Source organism: Dermacentor albipictus, unplaced genomic scaffold (genome assembly GCF_038994185.2).
Source record: "Dermacentor albipictus isolate Rhodes 1998 colony unplaced genomic scaffold, USDA_Dalb.pri_finalv2 scaffold_27, whole genome shotgun sequence".
Lineage (NCBI taxonomy): Eukaryota > Metazoa > Arthropoda > Arachnida > Ixodida > Ixodidae > Dermacentor > Dermacentor albipictus.
In genome coordinates, this window is record NW_027225581.1 from 598,019 (window position 1) to 619,189 (window position 21,171).

The window sequence follows — 21,171 nt, forward strand, 5'->3', positions numbered from 1 at the left end:
ATCGGCTGTAGTAATCCTGCTCGCTTTGTCGGTGGTGTCTGGCGTCACTGTCAGTCTCGGTATGTCTTGACGTAACGATCGACGTCGGTGGTCAGACGCGGCCAGTCATACCTTTCCTGTACCCTCGACAGCGTTCGGGAGAACCCGAGTTGCCCAGTGGTTGGATTGTCATGTAGGGCATACAGTATTTCTGGACGCAGCGCTGACGGAACAACAAGAAGGTAGCTGGCGCGGATTGGTCAGAAGCTCTTCTTTACGAGCAGGCTGTTTTGTAATGTGAACAGAGACAATCCGCGCCTAAATGCCCCTGGTGCCGTCGGTGTTCCCTTCCGAATACTCGACGAGACCTTTAACTTCCGGGTCTGCTCGCTGCTGTTTAGTGAAGTCTTCCGCGCTTATTATTCCAAGGAAGGCGTCGTCGTCCTCGTCGTCTGGCGGCGGGGGATTGATGGGGTCGCGTGATAGGCAGTCGGCGTCTGAGTGTTTTCGCCCGGACTTGTAGATTACCGTGACGTCATATTCTTGTAGTCTAAGGCCCAAACAATGAAACGTTGCTTTCCTTCGAGCGCTTCCTAACCTTACGTGAGGCCTCCTTACAGCGAAGGACCGATGGAGGAAGCAAGCATACTCTGAAAGCTCCCTTCACCCATCCTCACGTAAGGAGCGGTTGCCGCCATGCCTGGGTTCGAGATTATCTCTTAAAAGCTTTAGGCGAACACCAGAACACCGCTATTCAATAAAAAAGGTTGTATCGTCGCACAATCTAGTTCTGTTTACTAAAGTTAAAAAAAAGTTGCGCATTACAGTGCAAAATTTGATGTGCTCCAGCAACGCTGGCACGCCGGCGTCTTGCAACGCCTAGCAACGCCTAGCAACGCCTAGCAATGCTTTCATGCCGGACGCGTGACTGAAACGAACATGCCTCACAAGACGTACCGTCCTCGCGCTTCTCCGCAGGTGGGTGACAGTGCGCATGCGCAAGCAAACGTCAGATGGTTAAGCAGTGAGGCGAAGCGCTCGTTCAGGGCCAGGAGCGGGGTAAGGACGCATGAAGGTAGCTTGGCCCAAACAATAAAACGTTCCTTTCCTTCAAGCGCTTCCTAACCTTACGTGAGGCCTCCTTACAGCGAAGGACTGATGGAGGAAGCAAGCGTACTCTGAAAGCTCCCTTCACCCGTCCTCACCTAAGGAGCGGTTGCCGCGTGCCTGGGTTCGAGATTATTTCTTCAAATCTTTCCGCGAACACCATTATTCTAATAAAAGAATGTTGTATCGAAGCACAATGTTTAAATTGAATAACTAATATAGAGAAGCATGGACGCTTTCTTCCAGTTTGTTTACAAAAGTTAAAAAAAAGTTGCGCATTACAGTGCAAAACCAGATGTGCTCCAGCAACGCTGGCACGCCGGCGTCTTGCAACGCCTAGCAACGCCTAGCAATGCTTTCATGCCGCACGTGTGACTGAAACGAACATGCCTGGCAAGACGCACCGTGCTCGCGCTTCTCCGCAGGTGGGTGACAGTGTGCATGCGCAAGCGAATGCCACGTGGTTAAGCAGTGAGTCGAAGCGCTCGTTCAGGGCCAGGAGCGGCGTAAGGACGCATGAAGGTAGCTTAGGAGCTACCTTATGCTGAGGAAGTACCAAGGAAGCCTTCACTGAGGGCGCCTCAGTAAGGGAGCTTTCAGGGTGACATAAGGTAGCCTCACCGCAATGAAGGCTTCCTTACTGAGGAAAGGAGGGTTTCATTGTTTGGCCCTAAGGCTCCACCTCGCCAGCCGTTCTGAAGGGTCCTTTGAGTTAGCTAGCCAACACAACGCGTGATGGTCGCTGACGACTTTGAATGGCCCGCCATATAGGTAAGGGCGGAATGTTGCTTTAGCCCAAATGATGGCGAGGCATTCCTTTTCAGTCGTAGAATAATTGCCTTCCGCTTTTGAGAGCGACCGGCTAGCACAAGATATCACCCCTTCACGTCCGCCTTTCTTCTGGACTAGGAGGGCACCGACGCCTAGGCTGCTGGCGTCAGTGTGGATTTCGGTATCGGCGTCTTCGTCGAAATGTGCCAGTACAGGCGGTGACTGCATGCGCCGTTTTAGTTCTTGAAATGCGTCGGCCTGCGGCGTTTGCTGTTTGAACTTGACACCAGATTTGGTTAGACGTGCTAGCGGCTCAGCGATGCGTGAAAAGTCATTCACGAAGCGCCTGTAGTAGGCACACATGCCAAGGAATCTACGCACTGCGGTCTTGTCAGTGGGCTGCGGGAACATTGCTATGGCAGCTGCTTTCTGGGGGTCGGGGCGTTCTCCGGATTTACTGATGACGTGGCCTAGGAACAAAAGCTCGTCGTAAGCGAAACGGCATTTTTCTGGCTTCAGAGTGAGCCCTGATGATTTGATGGCCTCTAGTACTGTTGCAAGCCGCCTAAGGTGATCGTCGAAATTCCCGGCGAAGACGACGACGTCATCCAAGTGTAGGAGACAGGTCTGCCACTTCAATCCTGCTAACACCGTGCCCAAGATCCGCTGGAACGTTGCAGGCGCCGAGCACAGTCCGAATGGCATAACCTTGAATTCGTAGAGGCCGTCTGGGGTGAGGAAGGCGGTCTTTTCGCGATCTCTTTCGTCGACTTCTATTTGCCAGTAGCCAGACTTGAGGTCCATCGACGAGAAGTATTTAGCGTTGCAGAGCCGATCCAATGCGTCGTCTATTCGTGGGGAGGGGTAGACAGCCTTCTTCGTGATCTTGTTCAAACGATGATAATCGACCCACAAACGTAGGGTTCCTTCCTTTTTCTTCACCAGGACAACAGGAGATGCCCACGGGCTTTTTGACGGCTGGATGATGTCGTCGGTGAGCATTTCGTCGACTTGTTGCCTACTAGCTTCGCGTTCTCGCGTCGAAACTTGGTAAGGGCTCTAGTGGTTGAGCGTATTCTTCGGTTATTATAGGATGCTTTGCAACTGGTGTTTGTCGAATCTTCGATGAAGTCGAAAAGCACTCCTTGTATCGTCGGAGAATACTTCTGAGCTTTTCCTGCTTGCTCATGTGCAGACTTGGATTTACGTCGAAGTCTGGTTCGGGGACTGTGGTTGGCGGGGTAGATGCTGCAGAATCTGAGAGGACAAGGGCATTGCTCGCTTCCACAATTTACTCGATGTACGCGATTGTCGTGCCCTTGCTGATGTGCTTGAACTCTTTGCTGAAGTTGGTTAGCATCACTTCCGTTTTCTCTTCGTGGAGTCGAGCGATCCCTCTTGCGACGCAAATTTCACGGTCAAGCAGTAGGCGTTGGTCACCCTCGGTAAAGCCTTCTACGTCGGCAGGTGCTTCGGTGCCGACGGAAATGACAATGCTGGAGCGAGGCGGGATGCTGACTTGACTTTTGAGCACGCTTAAGGCATGCTGACTACGAGAGCTCTCCGGCGGTATCGCTTGATCTACAGACTGGGTTATCGACTTCGACTTCAGGTCGATGACGGCGCGGTTTTGGTTTAGGAAGTCCATGCCGAGAATTATGTCACGTGAACATTGTTGGAGGATAACGAAGGTGGCAGGGTAAGTCCGGTCCTGAACGGTAATTCTTGGCGTGCAGATTCCAGTCGGCGTAATCAGGTGTCCTCCAGTGGCACCATTGCCCACCAGGAACCATTGCCCACCAAGCCACCGACACCGAAACCATGGAAGTTGTATCCGAGAGTCACGCGAGACCTCTGCCTGACGAAGCCTTGCCTGGGCCGTCTCCCGTCCTCTCGGAGCAGCTCCACAATCAAGAATCTCAGTGGCAAATGGTCGTTTCCCTTAATCAGAAACGCCGTCTTCAAAAAGAACAATCGACTGGTGAACAAGACCTAGTCGGGCAAACTCCGCCATGGAAAGCCGCACCGTTAGGGCTAGCTCTAACCCAGGCGCCAGCCGCCGCCGCGAAAGCCACGTCACAAGCTACCTGTGAAGAGCACGGAGCCGGAACAAGTATTTCTGAAGACGCGGCTGCAAGGAGCAGGCCTCGCCGACGCGTGCCTCCACTCCCGCGCACTGACAAGAAAATCATTATCCGCCCGACCCCGGGCCTCATAGTTCGAACCTTACAGACCCACAAGGTGGCAAGGCGATCGTCCAAGCCACCTGAGGTGCGCCGACCTGCAAGGGGGATGATTTCATCGTCCGCCTACGAGATGGCTCGAACATCATCATCGTGAGCACCCCTCATGAGGTCACGGCGGCCACCTTCATGAAAATTATAAGCCTCATCTTTCACGGACTATCTCCCCCTGTGAAGGTGTGTCTATCAACACCCGAAGGCCTGCTTAAAGGTGTCGTACACGGAATCAACGCAGGCACCGGCGATGAAGAGCTTATGGCGAGTCTTCGGGTCCGCACACATGAAGTCCGCATCGTGCGGGCCCGTATGCTCGGACAATCCCAGACAGCCCTACTCCACTTCGAAGGAGCCCAGGTGCCTAGATTTGTGTATTACTATGGAGGTGAAATGCCTTGCCGTGAGTACCAGCCGACAAGGCAGTTTTGCTCCATCTGTAGAATCACCGGACACCGACAAGACGTCTGCCCCAACCCAACCGTTCGTGCGTGCAACGTTTGCCACCACATTAACCCAGACGCCAGACATACTTGTGTTTCGAAATGCGCCCTGCGCGGAGGGGCCCATCTCACAGCCACAACAGTGCAAGAACAAGCTCAAGCGCATTGCACCCAGATGGGAGCCTGCCTCCACCACCACATCCAAAAACCAACGACAGCCCCGCCCGGTCACACAGTCGACCAAGGCGGCTGACCTTCGCCCGCGATGGTTCTGCTCCGAGCGGGAAGACTCCGAGTACTCGGGGTCTCCGAGCATCTACGCATCCCGGTCTGGTTCCAACCCAAGGTCCAGGTCCCAGTCCTGCTCTCGCCCCCGGTCTCACTTTCGGTCGCCCAGACGGCGATCTCGGTCGACGGCCAAACAAGGACAGCAGGCAGCACCAGCTACTGCGGCACTCAAAGACAAGGGGCCCCAGCAACACCACCAAAAGACCAAGGAAGCCTCACTCAAGAGGACTACCACCAAAGAACACGAGGTAAGCTGGGTAGCAGCAGCCTCCCCCTTGTATAAAAAACCACAGACGCCACCACCTGTTAAATTGGAACAGGAACTCGCCACCATGCGCGCACAAATACGAATCCTCACAAAAGAAAACAGACAACTCAAGAAAAAAGTGATACAGCTCACACAAATACCACAAGAGATGGCTACGCACAAGGACATCATGGACCTACAAAGCCATGTCGATGCCGTCCGCCCCAAGATGCAAGCCTTTATGGACGCTACACGCATCGAGTTGGAACAAATAACACAGTCTGCAATACAATACACAGATGCAGCAATAAAACACATGGAAGCCACTGTAGATTGCAAGCTTAGGAACCAGCTTCACTCCATAAAACTACGAAAGACGCTACGACAGAACCTTTACAAGGCCACACCTGTAGCAGCACCGTACCAAATCGTAACATCACCGACCACAACGTCCAACAATGCCTAGACCATACGGGCAAGTCAAAAAACTTAGAAATTCGGCAATGGAACTGCCGTGGGTACCGGAGGAAGAAAGCGCTGCTGACACAATTGATCGCCCATTCCTCAGAGCAACCGGGGCTCATAGCCCTACAAGAACCCGGTACCCGACCAACACTACATGGCTACGAAGAATACCCCGCAAGTCAAGACAAGTGGAAGGTAGCCACACTAGTAGACAGAAACATCACAACCATACAACACAAACCCATAGACGACGTGGACTTACTACATGCACTTCTCGAAATAATATACAAAGGCAACCAGAAACAGAGCGCCTTCATCCTAAACATTTATTGCCCCCCCCCCCCCCCCCGGCCAAAGGCGGGCAAATATAGGAAAACTCTGCGGGGACACCCTCCGCCTCGCTAAAGACGGTCCCCTGGTAATCATAGGCGACTTCAACGCTCAGAATACGCTATGGGGGTACCAGAGGCAGGATTGGAAGGGTCTCCAGCTACAAACACTAATTGAACAGTGTTACCTCACACTCATCACAGACCCGAACATACCGACGAGGGAAGGGAACAGCGTAACACGCGGCACCACTCCCGACCTCGCCTTCATAACTCAAACCACGCGAGCCGAATGGCTCCACACACTCGAAAACCTAGGCAGTGGTCACTACATACTAAACATAACATTACAGACTGGATGCCTACGCAGGCAGATCGGCACAGCTAAACTCACTGACTGCCGAAAAATCAGGGAAGCCCAAGAACAGGACGCCGACGCAATCACGAACCTGGAAGACTAGCGTGACAATCTCCGTCGACATAAACAACACCACACAAAGGAAATCGCCAGAACGGAGGAGACCCCAGAGGTGGATACCCACATACTACACCTGTGGGATGCGAAAAGGGGCCTTACCCGCCGCTGGAAAAACAGAAATATAACAGGAAACTGAAGACGTGCATAGCACAAAAAACAGTGGAAGCAAAAGAATGTGCCATGCAACTCGCCTCAGCGAACTGGTATAGATTCTGTGACTCCTTCGGTGGCACGCTGGACACGGCGCAAGACGTGGCACATCCTCAAAGCCATCCTGGACCCCACCAAAACCAAAGGAGAAGGACACAGGGCTCTGGAACGGTTACTACACACCTACCCAGGCAGCCAACAAGACCTCATCGATGCCATCAAGACCAAGTGTTATGGAGATCCCACTCCCACACAACCATGTAGAACACCCTATACAGGACAGCCCAACCCACTAACGGATGAACCTATCACCAAAAATGAATTGAGAGCAGTCATCGCAGCCACCACCCGTAACACAGCAGCGAGCACGGACCAAATCATGAAGTCGATGATCAGAAACCTGAGCGACTAGTCTATCTCCGCGCTCACGGCCTTTCTCAAGCAACACTGGGAAAAGGTACAGTACCGGCGATATGGAAACACGCACGAATAATCATGATCCCTAAACCGGGCAAGAAATTGGCAATTGGAGACCTCAGACCCATATCGCCCACGTCCAGCCTCGGCAAGGTGTACGAAAATATTATGAACACGAGACTACAGAGGCACTTGGAAGATAACAAGCACCTGCCGGACACCATGTTCGGTTGCCGCGCAGGCTTGTCCGCACAAGATGTGCTACTTCAAATCAAGGAAGAAGTCCTCAGTAACGTTTCCCGCAGCGGCGAACACGTCATCCTAGTAATCGCCGTCAAAGGGGCTTTCGACAACGTCAGCCACCAAGGAATCCTAGAAGGGCTGGCCAGCACCAACTGCGGCGAGCGAACGTACAAGTATGTTCAGAGCTGCCTGAGCCACCCCACGGCGGAGCTGAAGATGGAAGAGATCCAGATTCCAGTGTACCACCCTCCCAACAAGGGCACACCACAAGGTGCTGTCATCTCTCCCACGCTGTTCAACGTCGTGATGATCGGTCTCGCAAGCAAACTGCAGGACGTAGCAGGTCTTCGGCATGCAATCGACGCCGACGATATAACGCGCTGGACCACAACAGGGTCCCTCGTAGAAAAATAAGAACGGCTGCAAACTACAGCAAATCTCATCCAAGATTACGTCAGCCAACGGGGTCTACAATGCTCCCCCGAGAAATCTGAGCTCCTACGAGTCTGGCGAGGCCGGGGAAACCACACAGTCCCCACATACGCAACAAGAAGACTCGAGGTACGCCTCAACGGGGGCCTCATACCAGAGAAGATATTGCTGAGGGTGCTGGGCATGTGGCTACAGTCCAACCAGCGGGCCACACACACCCTTACACTCCTTAAAACCAGTGTCAAGGCAATATCACGCATGATATCCCGCGTAACATCCAAGAACAGAGGCATGAAGGAAAGGGACACCCTCCGACTGGTCAGTAGCCTGGTGGAGAGCAGAATCATATACAGCCTGTCTTACTGCCACCACACACAGTCCGAGACAAAGCAGGCCGACAAACTTTTGAGGATGGCTTTGAAGACCGCTCTCCGCCTGCCGATGAGTACATCGACTGAAATAATATTGGCGCTAGGGTTGCACAACACCCTCAGCGAACTGACAGAAGCCCATTGCGTCTCCCAACAACAGACTTGCGCGGACTCGCACGGGCCGGCAGGTCCTACAAACCTTGGGGTTCCCAGCAATAACAACACGAAACGAAGAAACCTGCTTGATACCTCGTCACGTCCAGGACAGTTTTCACGTTGCCCCGACACCACGCAACATGAACCCTAACCAACACTCCGGCAGGAGGAGATCAAAGGCCCAGTACCTGGAGAATGTGTTCAGGTTCAGTACAACGGCCCATTTTACGGACGCCGCCATGTATGGGACTAAAAACGAGGGCGCAGTTGCAGTGGCATGCGACCACGGAGGCCACGTTACCTCCGCGGCATCAACCCGCCCCTGCATGATTACGGAGGCCGAACAGCTGGCCATCGCGTTAGCCATCCGCGAGGGCCTACACGCAAACCAACCACTGACAATCCTCACGGATTCCCAGCAGGCCTGCCGCAACTTCCTACAGGGTAGAATTGGTAGACCTGCTGCACAATTCCTAGCCGGAATACTCATGGAGGACTCTGAGGACTTCACCACCCAAATCATCATCTGGATACCGGGCCACACTGGCATCACGGGCAACCTGCATGCCGACAGAGCAGCTCGAGGATTCGTACATAACCGAGCAATAATCACGCCGGCTGCAGAAGACCTGGACCCTGTCGACCTCGAGTATTCAGCCATCGTGAACTACCACAGAGGGCGTCGCTTGCGATATCCACCACCCCATCGAAACCTAAAGACAGAAGATGCCGCTGCCTGGCGTAGGCTCCAGGCAGCACTTACACGAACCTACACATATGACATCGCATACACCACACAGCCTATAGGGACGAATGGCGTGGGGCCACACCAACCCTATACCACATTACGTGGGAGTGTACACTACACAACATCAAAAAACACCCAGACACGAACACAACGAGGGAGCAATGGGAAGCACTGCCTCCAGCTCGGCCCTCGATGACCAGCTAAAGCTGACAAAGAGAGCTGAGAAGTTCGTAAGAGCCAGCGGAGCCCTGAACTAAGTGCCCCGACCATTAGTGGTTTTTCTGATTAGTCTTTTAATAAAGTTTATCTATCTATCTCCAGCAGTCCGAATTTCAGGGCCTTCCCATGCAGTCTTAACCTTCTTGAACTGGGCGGCGATGTGTTCACTCATGACGGAGTAATCGGCCCCTGTGTCGACTAAGGCGGTGACTGCGTGGCCGTCGAGAAGCACATCGAGGTTGGTGGTTCTTGGCCTTGCGCTACAGTTAGGTCTTGGCGTCGGATCACGGCTGTGCCGCGTTAACTTGTGGCAGGTATGGGACGTCGTCAGGTCGGCTTTCGTCGTCGTATTCTTTGCTTTCAAACTTCGTCGGGATGGCGGGCGTCGTTATGTCGTCGAGGTAGTTTCTTCGGCGTCTTCTTCGGCAGCGGAGCATTCGTCAGTTCGTCAGTTCGACGAACAGCAACCGCACCTCCATCGGTTGCTGCTTTTAGTTTTCCTGATATGGACTCGCTGACCGGCCCCGGGCTGGGCTAGTGTACGGATGGCGCTGCGGCGACAGCTAGCGGCCTGGTGACGGCGAACGGGATGGTCGTCGAGAGTTGCACTGAGTGGCGGCTAGGTAACCGGCGATGTCACGTGGGCGCTCCCTAAGCGGTGGACGCGGCGCGTTGACGGAGAACCCTCTCAGTCTCATGTCGCGGTATGGGCATCGGCGGTACACACCGCCGGCTTCTCCGCAGTGATAGCAAAGCGGGCGGTGGCTGGGGGCTCACCAAATGTCCGTCTTCCTCGCGTAGGTGAGCTGGGCGATGGGTGGGCGTGCGGGTGGCGGCGGCGGCGGACGACGCAATTGCGGCGTTAGAGGACCCTGACGCGGTCGCGGAGGGGGACCTTGACGGCGTGCGACGGCGGCATAGGTCATCGCTTCTGGCTGGGGCAGCGGTAATTGAGGTTGAACCTAAAGAACCCCAAGCGATCGCTGAACCTCATCTTTCACGATGTCGGCGATCGAAGCCACTTGAGGCTGCGACGAAGGCAGGATCTTGTGCAGTTCTTCGCGCACAATGGCCCTGATGGTCTTTTGTAGGTCATCCGAACCCAGTCCTTGGATGGCGTACTGTGGCGTGAGCCCCTGGTGGTTATATTGCCAAGTGCGCATCCGCAGAGTTTTCTCGATCACCGATGCCTCCAGAGAAAACGCAGCCACAGTCTTCGGTGGGTTACGAATAAGTCCGGCGAAAAGTTCTTGCTTGACGCCCCGCATCATGAAGCGGACTTTCTTCTCCTCCGACATTTCCGGGTCGGCGTGCCGGAAAAGACGGGCCATCTCCTCGGTGAAGACAGCGATCGTCTCATTTGGCAGCTGCACTCTGCTTTCTAGTAGAGCTTGGGCTCACTCTTTTCGCACCACGCTTGTGAATATTTGCAAGAAGCCGCTTAGGAACAGGTCCCAAGTCGTTCAGGTGGATTCTCGATTCTCGAACCACGTCCTGGCAGCGTCTTCCAATGCGAAGAAGACATGTCGCAGTTTGTCGTCGCTGGTCCAGCTATTAAATGCAGCGACCCTATCATACGTCTTGAGCCAGGTTTCCGGGTCCTCGAATGTTGATCCGCCGAACGTCGGAGGTTCCCTGGGCTGCTGTAGCACGATGGGGGACGCTGGGGCGGTCATTGGGGTTTTGGCTACAATTTTCTTGGCCTTTTCGGGTAGAAGTCCGAGTTCCGGGGGCAGCTGTTGAAGACGGTGGCTTGGTCGATGCTCCGGGGCTACGTTGGTGTTCTCTTTGCGGTCCCGGATTGGATCACGGCTCGTCGGGGGCGTCCGGTACATGAACGAAAAGCACCTCCACCAGATGTCACGTGGTGGTGACGTTGAAGAACACAGTGCTAATACTGTGAAAGCCAAAACTAACTTTTATTGGGTGAACCTGTGCCCACAGAAACAGGCTGCGCTTATAGCACTACGATAGCGGCGAACACGGTCGGCGATCGTCGAAAATCTGATCAGCGGGTCAAGCGCGTCGGCTTTTATACAGCAGTCGTCGAATGTTCCAGACTAATCGTTCGGACCCGCATGCCTTCCACAAAGTTCTACACCATTCACGTCACGCGATGGAATCAGATAACACAACGTTCGGCGACAATTGACAGCCGGATAGAAGCATCGATAACTTTCCAGAAACATTGGATGCATGCAGGCGCGTGCCGCGCTGTGCGATTACATTTGTTAGGCGGCGAAACGTGATCGCCCGATAAAGATAAGTACACGTGTCAATATACGTTCGAGAAGAGCTATATCAAAAAGCAAAAAAACAAGAAAAAATGCGACGTCACACCCTGTGCAAAATAGTTGTTCTCATTTCTCACCTCCTCTCAGCTCACCAATGCGCAGCGACCAGTCCTCGGCGGCGACGTTCCCGTAGTTCCGGTATCGTCCACCCTTAGTATGAACTAGAGTGTACTCTAGTACAAACACGGCGCAGCACGGCCACGCTAGTGGGGCACCTGCACACACGGCGCACCCGCGCATCAAAGCTAAGCGGCGCAGGCGCACAGAGCATTGTAGGCGAGTCTTCGTGTCGTCTGCGAAAGCCAGGGTGCGCGCCGTGCTAGCTTTGCTGTGAAGCACGCATAACTCTCCGGACGCTCCACGCAAGTCACATCGTCCTGGAAGTTGGCTTCGATGGGACCAGCCGTTGTGCCAACTTTATTTGTGCATAGTCATATTGTTGCTCCTGGGACGATAACATCTAAAGTACATTTTTTCATACAGTTTTTCAACGTTCTTGTATTCTGCGCCTATCCGAATGCCATCGCCACGCTAAGAACCGAACCCGCGACCACAGCAGCACAATGCTTCTCAGACATGTCTTTGCATTCACCACAAAATTAGTCTGCATTAGCTTTTCTACTGTCACTTCTCAGGGAACACACTATCATCATCACCTTCCAAGTGGTTCCTCCCATCACACATCACATGTGCACCAGGACAGAAATGAGAGATCAATGTTGTGGTGCAAAGAGGTCCTAAGATGCTCCGTTTTCAATGACCTAATAATAGCATGGCTTATTCATGACCAACTGCATCATGCAACATTTGTTAGTCACCTACCATGCAGTACGTCACCAGATCATGGAACCACACTGCGTTTGGCATATTTTTAAACATTTGCAATATTCTGGGAAGCTCCCGCGAACGAAATACGAGAGTTGAAGAAAGGCACAACACGAAGCATTACTGAAAACTGATGAATTAATGAAATTAACACCAAGCTTATACAGATCCCATACACACGTGTGCACCCGAAATGCAACGTAAAAACCAATAAAAAGTCAGAGTGACCATGACCAGGGGTGCGATACAAAAACTAAGAATATGTTCACAGACGACTAAAGCATCGAACACGTGTGTATCCCATGGACGGAAACAAAAGCTATTTCTGAGAAACCGCAATTGACGTGAGGTAACGCAATCACCATCCTTAAAGTGTCGCATGGCCACTGCCTCTACAATCTCTTTCTAGCTGGCCATTTTTATCCTGATAATCTGTCTTTGAAAGCGTAGGAGAGGAGCCCACGCAACTGCGGCAATGAATAGTCAAGTTAGAGCCTCTAATAGCCATCGCGGAAGGTTTATCTTCACGCAAGCACACCTTAATGCACCTACGGCTTTGTGTCATGTAGTATTTGCCGCGCTTAGTACAATCTTAAATAAGACACGTTTCGTGCAAGGCACATGCGAATTTGTGTGCTTCGTTACACAGGAGGCCGAGGTCGTCTTTCCCTTTGCCACCATGCTGCACAGCTTCGAAAGTTTGCAAGGTGCTGAAAGGGCAACATCAATCCTGCATTTCTTGGAAATATTTTTATGATTACCGGAAACCTTATGTATGTAGGTAAGTGCTGTAAAATTCTTCCTACTGGCCCATTGGTTAGAAATTGATGGTTCTTTGTCCGTTTTCCGAATCTTCACAAGCAATGATTCGGCAACTGAATGTAAAAGAAAGCTCGAAAACCCCGCCTTTTCCAGTCGTCCTACTTGAAGTTGAAAACTAGCAAGCTGTTTGTGGTGACATGATTTTAAAAACGCTGATTGAAAACATGACGAGGCTATGCCCGCTTTATAAGCTTTGAAGGAGAATCGAAAGACAACAATGCTTTTTCCAACCTATGTTGAAAGGCCCAGGAAGCACAGTTAGCAGACGAAAAATCTTACATTATCTCAAAATTGTACTGACCCATTATGCACAAGTTCGTGAGTTAAGATCGACTGGCTTGAGCAACTGCGATAGACACAAAGTCTCGAGATACACTTCTGTAAGGTCGTCATCCGGGGAACGCTTTATTATGATAAAAAATTATCTACATATCTAAAGATTCTCAAAAATGGAAGGATGAGGCAGCTTAAGCTGCAGCGCATGGTCAGAAGTAATAATTTAGAAGTGAATTTTAATAAAATGGTGTTGGTCCATATTCAGGTCATTGTAACTGTATTGTCAATGTATATAGGATCCAGAAGCAGCACCATATCGAGGTATTGTGCCATACCATGCAAAGTCCTTTTATTGTGCCCCTCTCCCCTCTCACTGGTTAAACCTCCTGGTTAAGCATTGCGAGGGGTCTTTCTAGGTATGCTGCGTTCTTCCCAAAATGTCGTCCGAGGCGGCCATCTACTTTGTTTTCCAGACGAGTATCGGGCCAGAAGTGCATGAAAAATGCAAAAATTGCTGTCAATAGCGCTACTGAAGTTCCAGAGATGATTTCTAGTCTTACTCTCAGGTTGCAGAACACAGCAATGCTGTAGCGAGCAGTGTGGTGAAAGCTGATTCAGGGCTCTGAGAAGGCATAGCCAGCACTGCATGAACAGAAGATACACACGCATGAGGTTTTAGGAGCAATAGAAATGAAACAGTACATCGTATTTATACAGCTTCACCTTTTTACCACAGCCTGGTTTTGAAATTCACGAGGAAAGGTCAGTATTTCATTTGATTTGCTTATACAAAGACTGCGTGTGCGTGGAAGGGGCTAAGGCTCCTTTATCAACCCAAAATGACTCCCCGCATGATAAACTTAAGCGTTGTGCATTTCGCTCTGTAGACACTCACTGCACTTTCAAAAGCGCAATCTGAATATAGAGCAGAGCCAAAACACACAAGCAACCACTCAACAATTTATTTGAAACAGATGCAGCTTTATTTTACAGAACGACCACATTCCAAGAAAGCAACCATATGCTATGCACAAAATACATTCAACTTACACTAATTGGACAGCTGTGAACGTGTCCACCCTTTATATGGCAATAGTCTCGACTCATAGTGTGCCCTACTTTGTTTGTTGTCCTTTTAATTTGACACTAGATTATTTGAACAAGTGCTAAATTTAGCACCATGGCCACATTGATAGAAGTAAACTAAAATGGCAACTTCTTGATGAACAGAGAAGGGTGTACAGTACACTTCCATCATTCTGACTCCAGTGAATTTATTTTTTCAGTTAATTCAATCATGGCCGACGGTTCCAGCCGGCGCCCGTGCATTTCTATGAGCCTAAATATTCATTATTTCGATCCTAAAATCCGCATTCGCCGCATAATGCGAGCTTGACCAGAACCCAATAACGACCCCTTTTAGTGGCAGCGTCTGTTTCAGCAGAGGTTAGCGGACCGTGAATGCGTTACACAAATGCCATCTCCTGTGTGAAACGCCTATTTTCTAGCCAACCAAGAAAGATTTTCTAGCAATAACGGTAGCTGACAATCTTCGATTGTGGTACTTTGAGGCGAAATCGAGGCGAAAATTGTCTGCGCTGTGCAATCGAGTGCTAAACTAAACCGCAGCATTCATTTGCTATAAGACATATCATGACTCTAATACGGTGAAGCTGACGTTAGAACATCGGCTCAGCATTTATATGCTATACCACATATCGTGACTGTAATACGGTGGAGCTGGCTTAAGAACATCCCCTCCCATTCCAAAAAGTCTGGCACGCCTCAGGTTTCCACTTTGGTCCGAAGTTTTAGGTCATTTGTACTTTAGTTTTATACTTTGAGCAAATAAAAAGTTGGCGCGGGTTGGTTTCGGAGGCGTGTTACTCAAGCACGCACTGCCAAATGAATCAGCGGTGTTTCGGCATGTATTTGCATCGTGTTTGATTGGACCAGTCGGACAATTAGATAAATTTAGTCGGTGTCGTTAGGGTATAATTAACAGAATTTGACTGTGAAAAGCACATACCCAGTTGAAAAACACTACAGGAAATTCTGACAGTCTGTCGTATTTTGGGACGCTGTTTCTGTAGTTCTGTTGCCTGTAGTTCTGTTGCCTGTAGTTCTGTTGTCTGTAGTTCTGTTGTCTGTAGTGTGACGTCCTGTAGTAGAAAGCTCTGTAGTTCATGATCAATATTTAATTAAAAATTGACAGAGACCTCCTTAAGGATATGTAAATTTGTTAGTAAAGAAAAAGAAAAATATAAAAGTGAAAAAAATTAAAAAAAAAAAAAACATCCGCGACCAGGATTCGAACTTGCGACCACACGATTCCGAGCCCGACATCTTACCACTGTACCACCGCTGACACGTTGTCGGAGAGTAAATTTTTGGCCTTTTGAACAGTACGATGTGCTGATGCGCTGATGTTTAGATTTGCGTTTTAAGGGTCAAGATGCGCTATCACTCCACCGCGTCAAGTGCCGCATCTCTAGAAGACCAAGAGTGTTCTTACCATCGACAGGTACATCATGGAGTGCTAGAACATCTATTTTGATGTACGATATCCATATTAAATGAGAAATTCAGAAATAGGCAACGGTGACTGTTAGGGTTGTTTCTGCTAATTTCGACAGTTGTCGCTCTTTCTTTACACTTTCGAGCGCGCATATAATTGTTGTGTTCAATGCAAAATAGCTACATAAACATTCGTGGATGAGTGTTCTTTCTGACAGCATACTGGCTTCTCACGGCAGCGCTGTACCAGATTAATGTGACCCGAGCGAGACAGTCTTTCACGCAACTTTATGGAACAACCCAAAACTTCTTTTCCGCTTCGCATAAGCTTGGGAAATATTCCTGGGAAATTAGCTAATGTGTCAGTGTAACAGCACATGTAAGTCCACAGGGCTGTGTGCCACATTTTACCAAATAAATCAAAACGGATGCGCAGCCATTCCCGCAGATGGTACGATTTTGATCAGCGGCCGATTTTAAGGAGACTGGCAGGGCGTTGCTGGTGCCGCGTCGTCACGGCACAATTATAAGTATTGGCCATGTCGACTTTAATACCGGTGTCCGTGCTATCAGCATTGCCGGCTTCAGAGAAGCGCGATTGAAAACCGCGCAAGAGAAAAGTGCAGTGTACATCACCGATCTGAAATTGACATACAATTTTAAAGGGCCGCGACGGAAGGCGCTTCTGTTGCGACTCCAGAACTCTTGGCCCTCGCGACCGAATGTTTCTGTTGCGACGTCAGAATTGGTGTCGTAACGTCGGGGTCGCTGTCACGATATAAAGCTGTTGTTCCGACTTCAGAACTCTTAATTGTTGTCGCGACAGAACGTTTATGTTGCGACTTCATAACTCTTGGCCTTCGCGACAGAATGCTTCTGTTGCGACATCAGAATCTCTGTCGTAACGTCAGAGATGTCTCTCAATTAAGAAACGTCAGGAACTTCTGTCGCACAACAGAATTTCTGTAGTTGCGGCAGGAATTCCTGTTGTCTTTTTCAACTTGGAATTTTTAAACTGAGTTATGTCTTCACAGTAGGTTATGTGTCAAAACGAAATTCCGTGCTACATATATGTAGTACACACTACAAAAGCTTGTCGCATAATTTCAGTGCACTTCTGTTGTCATCATTGGGTACATGTTGCGGCGATAGGTTTCTGTCGTACAACAACAGATCTCTGTAGTACAACAGAAGTTTGTCGCATTACTTCAGGGACACTTCTGTTATGACAATTGGGGGCCTGTTGCAGCGATAAGTTTCTGTCGTACTACAACAGTTCTCTGTAGTACAACAGAAGTTTGTCGCATTACTTCAGGAACACTTCTGTTGTGACAATTGGGGGCCTGTTGCCACGATAGGTTTCTGTAGTATTTCAACAGCTCTCTGTAGCACTACAGAATTTTGTTGAGTTACTTCAGGAACATTTCTGTTGAGACAACAGGGTGCTTGTTGTGCTGACAAATTTTTCTGTAGTACTACAAAAATCTGTTGTAGAGCTTCAGCTTTCTGTTCTAACAACAGACATACGACAGAGTGTACTTCTGTAGTCACAACAAGAAATGTCTGTTGTACATCAGAAAAGTCTGTCGCTCCGTCAGGAATCTGTAGTTACTACAGAAAAATCCTGTTGTACAACAGAAATTTCTGTAGTTGCGACAGGAATTCCTGTTGTCTTTTTCAACTGGGTAGTGAAGCACGGAGGAAGTTATCTATGGTGCATCACCGCTTGTAGTCTTGCTGATGTAGTGAAAAATCATGAGGAAAGTGCTTCAGACTACACCCACAAACGTTCTGTTGCAGAGGCAGTCAGCCAGATTATTCAGTTTTTACAGTGTTGCCACATCACCATTTGCTTAGCCTCTTATGGTCAAAAAAGTCCTTGCCATATCTAAAATGTCCAGATTCACGTGTTTTTCGCCATCCAAGCAGTGTTTACAGTAAAATAATATTGCTTTCAGTAAACTCACCGTATGTTAGCCTGTACGTTAACACTGAGCTACATGATAATCTTGCTATAACGTACAAAAGAGTAATCTAGGTTTATTTCTGCGTTATCTTTACACATAAAACGTTTAGTGCTCGAATGCATGCAAAATCTGTACGTTACATTGTCTTTCAGTAAAATGGAGATGTCACTGCCTACTTATCTTTAAGTAGGAAGCTGTGGATCTGTTCATTGCTGCATTTTTAACAAGGAATCCAGTCATAAAACCAACAGGGCAAACAGAAACAAAATTATCTCTATCATGTACACTTGCTCTCAATTCACATGCTTGTATCAAGCTAGCTACCAGGGCTTTCAAGAGAGCTTCACAGAAACACACCATCGAGTATCTTCACATGACAGGAAAAATTTACCTGTTGGCATGAATTTCCATGAACTCACCAGGAACCAAATAAATAGCAGCCAAACATCAAGATTGGTCCCCACTCACTAGAACTTAACAATATTGCCAAACAGTCATGCAAGATAACATTTATCTTGCATTTAATTACCACAAACGTGGCTTCCCGTAATAGTTTTGTTTCAAAACATATGTGAATGCCTATGTTTATTTTATCGGAGAGCTAGATAAATACAGTTAGTAAGCAATGTGAAATACATACAATCTGTTTGGCTTACAAAACAAAAGAAACTGGTCATTACTTAGTGATAGCTTTCTTTTTTTGTGTAAAAGCTTGACGCTTGAAAAGTTCCTCATTTTACAAAGGTTCGCTGACGAAATTACGTTGGTCGCATGCGCATTCCAGGAAAGGTCGTGAGACATGGTTACGCCTAAGTACTTCTTTTCGAGAACTGATTCCGCTGGGACATTTGCAATTGTGTAAGTGGAGAGAAAAAAATTACGAGCGCGGAAAAGCGAAATAAATTTATACTCGTTATGGTTCGAGGCCATTTGCCAGCGGTTGCAACAGTTTTGCACGTTATAAGGTCATTTCGTAGAGATACTTGGTCAGAGATGTTAGTTACCGTACGATAAATCACACAGTCGTCAGCGATTATGCGAATACGCCAAGGTATGCGAAGAGGAAGATCGTGAATGTATATTAGGAAAGGAAGCGGTCCCAAGACTATGCCTTGAGAGTCGCCTGAAGTGATAGGGAGGGCTTTGCAGGAGAAGATATTGACAAGGACGAACTGGGAACGATTATTAAGGAATTCTTTTATCCATTTTACTGCGTAAGGATCTAAGTTCAACCTGGATAATATTATTCGTAAGCGGTTTTGAGGCACTGTGTCAAGAGCTTTAGAGTAGTCTAAAAAGATAGTATTGGCTTGAACGTTGTCATCGAGGTTACCGTGCTAACGTGTTAACGTGTTACCTAGCTATCAACGAAGTTAGCTAGTTGTGTTTCCACGTAAAAGCCCCTTACAAAAACTATGCTGAGAAGGATGAAAGAAGTTTACCAAGTCTGTAAGTTTATGATGTGCAATTACATGACATGTCTCATGATTTTGCAAGAGACACTAGTTAATGAAATGGGGCGGTAGTCCAAGCAGAAATCTTTGTTACCCGGTTTGAATACAGAAACGACCTTTCCCACTTTACAATCATCCGATAAGGCACCTGTAGATAGTGATTGAAAAAAACAACAGATTGAAACTTGGCGCGGATATATGCTTAGTATTCATTAGGATCTTTGAGTTAATTTCGTCTACAGGAGAAGAAGTGTCATAATTTGTTGTTTTTTTCAATGAGTGGCAGTATGTCATCTATCGAAAACATGATGGGTGGCTTACGCGCTGTTCTGCTAGTAGGTAGCGGACAATCTGGAGTGGTTGTTTCTTTCGTAAACACGGAAAAAATTCTCAAAAAATATCAGCACACTCGGCGACCGTGGCGGTGTCGCCGGCTACATTCATCACCCTGCTAGTGCGAGCTTCTTGAGGATTAAAAATGCGCCAGGACTACTGAGGATATCGAGTACGTAGCTGGGGCAGGTGTACGTTATAAAACGATTTTTTAGCATAGCGAATGGCACTCAGGTAGGCGTTCTGTGCCATGTAATATTTTGACCATGCCTGGGTGCTTCGAATACGTGTGGCTAGCCTGAAGCGACGTTTCTTTTGTTGTCAAGCCTCTTTAGTGCTTTGGTGAACCATGGCTTATTTTGATTCTTGCGTATAGGTATTTTTGGTATATGGTTGTGTAGTGGCTCCATAATTTTGTTTCTAAATGGAGTCTAGCTTTCTTTGGATGAGTGCATATGGAATATTGTCTCAAATGTTGAAGCGAAGTCGCCTCACTCATTAATACTAGCTTCGTAGTTCCCTTTGCAACCCCCATAGCCCCAGCTGCGGGGGTTGCCGGGGACCTCCTCCATCGGCTTCGCCGCCACTGGGAGGCGGCTCTCAAAAGTTTGGAGTTGGAAGACAAGCTCTGGGCCGTACGGCAAACCAAAGATGCACCCCGAGCACCGAGTCCAAGGACTTCGAGCCGCCACCTGAGGCCGCTACCACAAAACTTTTTAGCACAGTTTCTTCATCTCTGTCGGGTGCGCATTCAAGCTGCCGATCTCTCGGTTGCGCGACCACCGCGCTAACAAATGTATTCACTGTGGGTTCATCATATGCGCCCTTTAAAGCGGGGTTTTATATGCATGAAGAAGGCACACGCAGCGTAAGGCGCAAGCCAATCACACACGGCCCGTACCTCCAGAGCAGGGAAAGGGTTTGATCGCGTATTCGCTTTCTTCGTACCCTCGCGCCCGCCGTTTCCCCACCAGTTCAGGTCCATCAGTCAGATGGAGAAGCCGTGCTTCCTTCATTCTGCTAAAGAGCAGGCTGCGTTCAAGGAACGGCAGCAGGAGTGGTCCAAGCGTCGGGCTTTCAGCCGAAGAACAGACGGCGTTTAATGAACGCCGCCGGTAACTTGCTCGATAACGGGCTAGTGGTCAACGTGCTGACCTCGCCGTGATGCAGCGATAAGTCGAGGCGTTAGGACATCGAAGAGCAGTGGTTCCCTAGCTTCGCTTGCACCCTTCTATAATAAATAACAAATAATGCACTGTGTGCTGTTCTTGGTTTCATTTCCTATTTCTCCGTTTGGTCATGGACAACCAGAAATTGTGCCCACTGCTTGGATCTCTTTATTGCAATTGAGCAATGCCACTAGCCGGCTCACCATCGAAGATTATAGAACAGCCCAGTCGTAGTTGATCTTTTCAGTGGACGATTGAGATGAGCTACGTAGATAGGGCAGGTTACGCTGCAACGAATGACTGCTTCACGTAGCAGCTGGGGAAAGTGTCTTAGCAGTCTGCTTGCAGTGAAGCCCCTTTCTCGGGCCCATGAAAATATTTTCATAGGTGCGCCAAACCCACCGTGATTGCTCAGTGGCTATGGTGTTGGGCTG